This window comes from Schistocerca gregaria, unplaced genomic scaffold (genome assembly GCF_023897955.1).
Source record: "Schistocerca gregaria isolate iqSchGreg1 unplaced genomic scaffold, iqSchGreg1.2 ptg001558l, whole genome shotgun sequence".
Taxonomy (NCBI): Eukaryota; Metazoa; Arthropoda; class Insecta; order Orthoptera; family Acrididae; genus Schistocerca; species Schistocerca gregaria.
In genome coordinates, this window is record NW_026062841.1 from 1 (window position 1) to 7,500 (window position 7,500).

Here is a 7,500-nt window from a genome sequence, read left to right on the forward strand (position 1 = left end):
ACACACTAGATCGCGTGTTCTGCCACAACTATCCACCCCCCCCCCACTCTCTCTCTGCCCCCTTCCCACACAATACCGAATTTAACCAACTTTATCGCTTAACCTAACTGTGGCTGTACCAGATTATCGCTTAACCTAACTGTGGCTGTACCAGATTATCGCTTAACCTAACTGTGGCTGTACCAGATTATCGCTTAACCTAACTGTGGCTGTACCAGATTATCGCTTAACCTAACTGTGGCTGTACCAGATTATCGCTTAACCTAACTGTGGCTGTACCAGATTATCGCTTAACCTAACTGTGGCTGTACCAGATTATCGCTTAACCTAACTGTGGCTGTACCAGATTATCGCTTAACCTAACTGTGGCTGTACCAGATTATCGCTTAACCTAACTGTGGCGTGTACCAGATTATCGCTTAACCTAACTGTGGCTGTACCAGATTATCGCTTAACCTAACTGTGGCTGTACCAGATTATCGCTTAACCTAACTGTGGCTGTACCAGATTATCGCTTAACCTAACTGTGGCTGTACCAGATTATCGCTTAACCTAACTGTGGCTGTACCAGATTATCGCTTAACCTAACTGTGGCTGTACCAGATTATCGCTTAACCTAACTGTGGTTGTACCAGATTATCCCTTAACCTAACTCAATTTGTCCCTTAACCTAACTCAATTTGTCCCTTAACCTAACTCAATTTGTCCCTTAACCTAACTCAATTTGTCCCTTAACCTAACTCAATTTGTCCCTTAACCTAACTCAATTTGTCCCTTAACCTAACTCAATTTGTCCCTTAACCTAACTCAATTTGTCCCTTAACCTAACTCAATTTGTCCCTTAACCTAACTCAATTTGTCCCTTAACCTAACTCAATTTGTCCCTTAACCTAACTCAATTTGTCCCTTAACCTAACTCAATTTGTCCCTTAACCTAACTCAATTTGTCCCTTAACCTAACTCAATTTGTCCCTTAACCTAACTCAATTTGTCCCTTAACCTAACCCACGTTGTCCCTTAACCTAACCCACGTTGTCCCTTAACCTAACCCACGTTGTCCCTTAACCTAACCCACGTTGTCCCTTAACCTAACCCACGTTTGTCCCTTAACCTAACCCACGTTGTCCCTTAACCTAACCCACGTTGTCCCTTAACGTAACCCACGTTGTCCCTTAACGTAACCCACGTTGTCCCTTAACGTAACCCACGTTGTCCCTTAACGTAACCCACGTTGTCCCTTAACGTAACCCACGTTGTCCCTTAACGTAACCCACGTTGTCCCTTAACCTAACCCCACGTTGTCCCTTAACCTAACCCACGTTGTCCCTTAACCTAACCCACGTTGTCCCTTAACCTAACCCACGTTGTCCCTTAACCTAACCCACGTTGTCCCTTAACCTAACCCACGTTGTCCCTTAACCTAACCCACGTTGTCCCTTAACCTAACCCACGTTGTCCCTTAACCTAACCCACGTTGTCCCTTAACCTAACCCACGTTGTCCCTTAACCTAACCCACGTTGTCCCCTTAACCTAACCCACGTTGTCCCTTAACCTAACCCACGTTGTCCCTTAACCTAACCCACGTTGTCCCTTAACCTAACCCACGTTGTCCCTTAACCTAACCCACGTTGTCCCTTAACCTAACCCACGTTGTCCCTTAACCTAACCCACGTTGTCCTTAACCTAACCCACGTTGTCCCTTAACGTAACCCACGTTGTCCCTTAACGTAACCCACGTTGTCCCTTAACGTAACCCACGTTGTCCCTTAACGTAACCCACGTTGTCCCCTTAACGTAACCCACGTTGTCCCTTAACCTAACCCACGTTGTCCCTTAACCTAACCCACGTTGTCCCTTAACCTAACCCACGTTGTCCCTTAACCTAACCCACGTTGTCCCTTAACCTAACCCACGTTGTCCCTTAACCTAACCCTCGTTGTCCCTTAACCTAACCCACGTTGTCCCTTAACCTAACCCACGTTGTCCCTTAACCTAACCCACGTTGTCCCTTAACCTAACCCACGTTGTCCCTTAACCTAACCCACGTTGTCCCTTAACCTAACCCACGTTGTCCCTTAACCTAACCCACGTTGTCCCTTAACCTAACCCACGTTGTCCCTTAACCTAACCCACGTTGTCCCTTAACCTAACCCACGTTGTCCCTTAACCTAACCCACGTTGTCCCTTAACCTAACCCACGTTGTCCCTTAACCTAACCCACGTTGTCCCTTAACCTAACCCACGTTGTCCCTTAACCTAACCACGTTGTCCCTTAACCTAACCCACGTTGTCCCTTAACCTAACCCACGTTGTCCCTTTGCCTAACATAGTTCACTGCTCGGAATCTCTGGTGTCGTTGTTATCCTCATGTAGATGTCTTGCGAGTGTTGCTTACTTTCCACATATTCCCGCTATCCACTGTCAATTGTACTGCAATAGGACTATATCGCCCCCCCCCCCCCCCCCCCCCCTCTGCCCCTCTCTTTGTGTCTCCGTCCTCTCAAGCTGGTCGGTCTGGCGTTTGAGTGTTAATGAGCCTCGCAGCTGTTCAGTTGCGTTCAGATGTCGACGCCCTCAGTGTACGTCGTGGTATGGTCTGTGTCCATTGTCCGCTGATGTCGTACGCGTAACCCACACGCTGTACCGATCATCGGTAGTTACGTACAGAGTGAAGTAGTGTGATTCGTGTGACCGTACGCTGGCTGTGCCCAACGGTGTCGAATCTCAATTTCCATATGTTGTGCTCGATGCTACTTGTCTCGTCTCCCAATAACAGCTAGGTTGCACTGTGGTACGCCGTTAGAGGCGTGTGGGAGGAACGTACGAACGCATTGTATGTCACCCTGGGTCGCTGGGGGGTGGTGGTGCGGTGAGTCAGGTCAGGTCAGCGTGAGCCGTGTGATGTAGTGACGCGTGTATTCCGACTTTGTCGTATTGCCTCACACAAAGTGCTACCCTGGTGGACCGCGTTCCATATCTGGGACATGCCGCAGATGCCGGGTTGACAGTGGATCGCGGAAGGGACATCGCATACGTGCGCGGGCCACCTTCCACGTGTTCTCTTCTGCACATGTCGCAGTGTGTATGTGGTCTGATGTAGCGTGTCGTGACACATGACATCCTGGCATGCAAGAATTGTTGAATTCGCAAATGTAGGTGGACATCTACGTTTACTGCCCAAGATACGCAAATGAACTGGAAATCCGTTGTTGAGCGGTTGTTCACGCTGGAGGTGAATCTGTGATGGCGACGATCGGTACAGCTATTAACCGGTTGTTTTCAGCGGTACCCGCCACATCCACACACGTGACTAGGCCCATGTGGGTATGAAGCGATACGCGGCGGTGGCTTGGTGGGGACTGTTCCCGGCCGGTGAAGGGGGGGCCGCCCGGCGTGTTGGCCGCGCGCTGCGTGGGGCGCACGCGCAACAGGCGGCTGGTGGGGGGCGCCGAGTGGCAGGAGCGCCAGCCCGACCGGGCTCGGCAGGCGGCGCAGCTACGCTGCGGCGCACCCTGCACGCGGCGCCTGGCGGCCAAAGTTTGGTTCAGCCGAGCCCGGTGCGAAGCGCGGTGGACATCTGCAGTGTGCTGGTCTGATTGAGGACTGTGTGCGTTGAGGATGCGCCGCCGCCTGGCACTCGGCGCCGCGACGCCGTCTGCTGCTCGGTCGCCCCAGCGGTTCTCGCAGGTGGTTTGTATCGCAGTTGTGCGGACGTGTTGGCGCGTGCGCTGTGCTGGGAGAGTTTCGCTTCTGCACCCAAGTGGGGCTTTGCCCTTGTGTGGCGCTGGCGTTGGAGCTGCCGGTCACCATAGGTGGCGCGTGTTGTCTCCCGCCGGCAATGCCACGACAGCACGCTCCCGGGCCTCTGTCGGCAGCGGCAAGCTCAGTTGGGAGCAAGGGTGTTTCGCACTAAAACCGTCTACTCGCCTAACTCCGGGCGATTGCGCCTCTCTCGAAACCGACCAAGTACCTAGGACGGCGCTGCGCGCCGCCGGGACCTGAGAGGGTTTCGAGGTGTATCGTGCAGGGGAGCTCGGCCTCCTCCTGTTTGCAGAATAATTGAGCGGACGCTTGCGTGTTCGCGCGGGCCCCCGGGACACACTCCCGGGCGGCCGGCTGCTCAGCTCTAGTTGACGCAGCTCCCTGGTTGATCCTGCCAGTAGTCATATGCTTGTCACAAAGATTAAGCCATGCATGTCTCAGTACAAGCCGCATTAAGGTGAAACCGCGAATGGCTCATTAAATCAGTTATGGTTCCTTAGATCGTACCCACGTTACTTGGATAACTGTGGTAATTTCTAGAGCTAATACATGCAAACAGAGTCCCGACCAGAGATGGAAGGGACGCTTTTATTAGATCAAAACCAATCGGATTGGCTTGTCTGGTCCGTTTGCCTTGGTGACTCTGAATAACTTTGGGCTGATCGCACGGTCCTCGTACCGGCGACGCATCTTTCAAATGTCTGCCTTATCAACTGTCGATGGTAGGTTCTGCGCCTACCATGGTTGTAACGGGTAACGGGGAATCAGGGTTCGATTCCGGAGAGGGAGCCTGAGAAACGGCTACCACATCCAAGGAAGGCAGCAGGCGCGCAAATTACCCACTCCCGGCACGGGGAGGTAGTGACGAAAAATAACGATACGGGACTCATCCGAGGCCCCGTAATCGGAATGAGTACACTTTAAATCCTTTAACGAGTATCTATTGGAGGGCAAGTCTGGTGCCAGCAGCCGCGGTAATTCCAGCTCCAATAGCGTATATTAAAGTTGTTGCGGTTTAAAAAGCTCGTAGTTGGATTTGTGTCCCACGCTGTTGGTTCAACCGCCCGTCGGTGTTTAACTGGCATGTATCGTGGGACGTCCTGCCGGTGGGGCGAGCCGAAGGGGTGCTTTCGCGTCCCGAGGCGGACCCCGTTTAAATCCTACCCAGGGTGCTCTTTGTTGAGTGTCTCGGTGGGCCGGCACGTTTACTTTGAACAAATTAGAGTGCTTAAAGCAGGCAAGCCCGCCTTGAATACTCGTTGTGCATGGAATAATGAATAGGACCTCGGTTCTATTTTGTTGGTTTTCGGAACCCGAGGTAATGATTAATAGGGACAGGCTGGGGGCATTCGTATTGCGACGTTAGAGGTGAAATTCTTGGATCGTCGCAAGACGAACAGAAGCGAAAGCATTTGCCAAGTATGTTTTCATTAATCAAGAACGAAAGTTAGAGGTTCGAAGGCGATCAGATACCGCCCTAGTTCTAACCATAAACGATGCCAGCCAGCGATCCGCCGCAGTTCCTCCGATGACTCGGCGGGCAGCCTCCGGGAAACCAAAGCTTTTGGGTTCCGGGGGAAGTATGGTTGCAAAGCTGAAACTTAAAGGAATTGACGGAAGGGCACCACCAGGAGTGGAGCCTGCGGCTTAATTTGACTCAACACGGGAAACCTCACCAGGCCCGGACACCGGAAGGATTGACAGATTGATAGCTCTTTCTTGATTCGGTGGGTGGTGGTGCATGGCCGTTCTTAGTTGGTGGAGCGATTTGTCTGGTTAATTCCGATAACGAACGAGACTCTAGCCTGCTAACTAGTCGCGTGACATCCTTCGTGCTGTCAGCGATTACTTTTCTTCTTAGAGGGACAGGCGGCTTCTAGCCGCACGAGATTGAGCAATAACAGGTCTGTGATGCCCTTAGATGTTCTGGGCCGCACGCGCGCTACACTGAAGGAATCAGCGTGTCTTCCTAGGCCGAAAGGTCGGGGTAACCCGCTGAACCTCCTTCGTGCTAGGGATTGGGGCTTGCAATTGTTCCCCATGAACGAGGAATTCCCAGTAAGCGCGAGTCATAAGCTCGCGTTGATTACGTCCCTGCCCTTTGTACACACCGCCCGTCGCTACTACCGATTGAATGATTTAGTGAGGTCTTCGGACTGGTACGCGGCATCGACTCTGTCGTTGCCGATGCTACCGGAAAGATGACCAAACTTGATCATTTAGAGGAAGTAAAAGTCGTAACAAGGTTTCCGTAGGTGAACCTGCGGAAGGATCATTACCGACTAGACTGCATGTCTTTCGATGTGCGTGTCGTGTCGTGTCGCGCAACACGCTACCTGTACGGCAGTGGCCGTGCGCCGCGTGCGGAACCACGCGTGCCTCTCAAAACTAGCGGAAGTGTTGTTGTTGTGTGGTACGAGCGCTGAAGCTCTGGAGCGGCTGGCCTGCGGTACCTGGCGCCTGGCGCCGGTTTTGAATGACGTTCGCCCGAGTGCCTGTCCGCTCCGGTGTGGAGCCGTACGACGCCCATCGGCTGTGAGGCCGTTGGACACAAAAAAAATAGTGGAACAGGGGCCGTCAGACGCCTCAGTCCCGCAAATGCTACTGTCTTGAAAGAGACAGTGGGAGACTGAAAAGGAAAAGATCACCCAGGACGGTGGATCACTCGGCTCGTGGGTCGATGAAGAACGCAGCAAATTGCGCGTCGACATGTGAACTGCAGGACACATGAACATCGACGTTTCGAACGCACATTGCGGTCCATGGATTCCGTTCCCGGGCCACGTCTGGCTGAGGGTCGGCTACGTATACTGAAGCGCGCGGCGTTTGTCCCGCTTCGGAGACGTGGGAGTGTCGTGGTCGCCTGTGTGGCCGGCCGCGTCTCCTTAAACGTGCGATGCGCGCCCGTCGCCTGGCGGTTCGCATACCGGTACTTTCTCGGTAGCGTGCACAGCCGGCTGGCGGTGTGGCGTGCGACACCTCGTACAACGACCTCAGAGCAGGCGAGACTACCCGCTGAATTTAAGCATATTACTAAGCGGAGGAAAAGAAACTAACAAGGATTCCCCCAGTAGCGGCGAGCGAACAGGGAAGAGTCCAGCACCGAACCCCGCAGGCTGCCGCCTGTCGTGGCATGTGGTGTTTGGGAGGGTCCACTACCCCGACGCCTCGCGCCGAGCCCAAGTCCAACTTGAATGAGGCCACGGCCCGTAGAGGGTGCCAGGCCCGTAGCGGCCGGTGCGAGCGTCGGCGGGACCTCTCCTTCGAGTCGGGTTGCTTGAGAGTGCAGCTCCAAGTGGGTGGTAAACTCCATCTGAGACTAAATATGACCACGAGACCGATAGCGAACAAGTACCGTGAGGGAAAGTTGAAAAGAACTTTGAAGAGAGAGTTCAAAAGTACGTGAAACCGTTCTGGGGTAAACGTGAGAAGTCCGAAAGGTCGAACGGGTGAGATTCACGCCCATCCGGCCACTGGCCCCCGCCCTCGGCAGATGGGGCCGGCCGCCCGCGCGGAGCAATCCGCGGCGGGGTCGTGTCCGGTTGCCTTTCCACTCGCCGCGGGGTGGGGCCGTTCCGGTGTGCGGTGGGCCGCACTTCTCCCCTAGTAGGACGTCGCGACCCGCTGGGTGCCGGCCTACGGCCCGGGTGCGCAGCCTGTCCTTCCGCGGGCCTCGGTTCGCGTCTGTTGGGCAGAGCCCCGGTGTCCTGGCTGGCTGCTCGGCGGTATATCTGGAG

General features: G+C 53.9%; 3 non-coding genes across 3 annotated transcripts in view; all 3 read left to right on the top strand.

Annotated features, from left to right (window-relative positions):
* The first annotated feature begins 4,141 nt into the window (after positions 1-4,141).
* Positions 4,142-6,041, top strand: LOC126333036 (small subunit ribosomal RNA). Its single transcript, XR_007564060.1, has one exon. It is a non-coding gene; the product is annotated as a small subunit ribosomal RNA (ribosomal RNA).
* Positions 6,042-6,408: 367 nt separating this feature from the next.
* LOC126333035 (5.8S ribosomal RNA) lies at positions 6,409-6,563 on the top strand. The gene has a single exon (XR_007564059.1). It is a non-coding gene; the product is annotated as a 5.8S ribosomal RNA (ribosomal RNA).
* Positions 6,564-6,751: 188 nt separating this feature from the next.
* LOC126333038 (large subunit ribosomal RNA) overlaps positions 6,752-7,500 on the top strand; it is a 4,222-nt gene continuing 3,473 nt past the window's right edge. Inside the window, exon 1 of the ribosomal RNA XR_007564061.1 lies at positions 6,752-7,500. This exon is cut by the window's right edge and continues 3,473 nt beyond it. This is a non-coding gene — a ribosomal RNA (large subunit ribosomal RNA).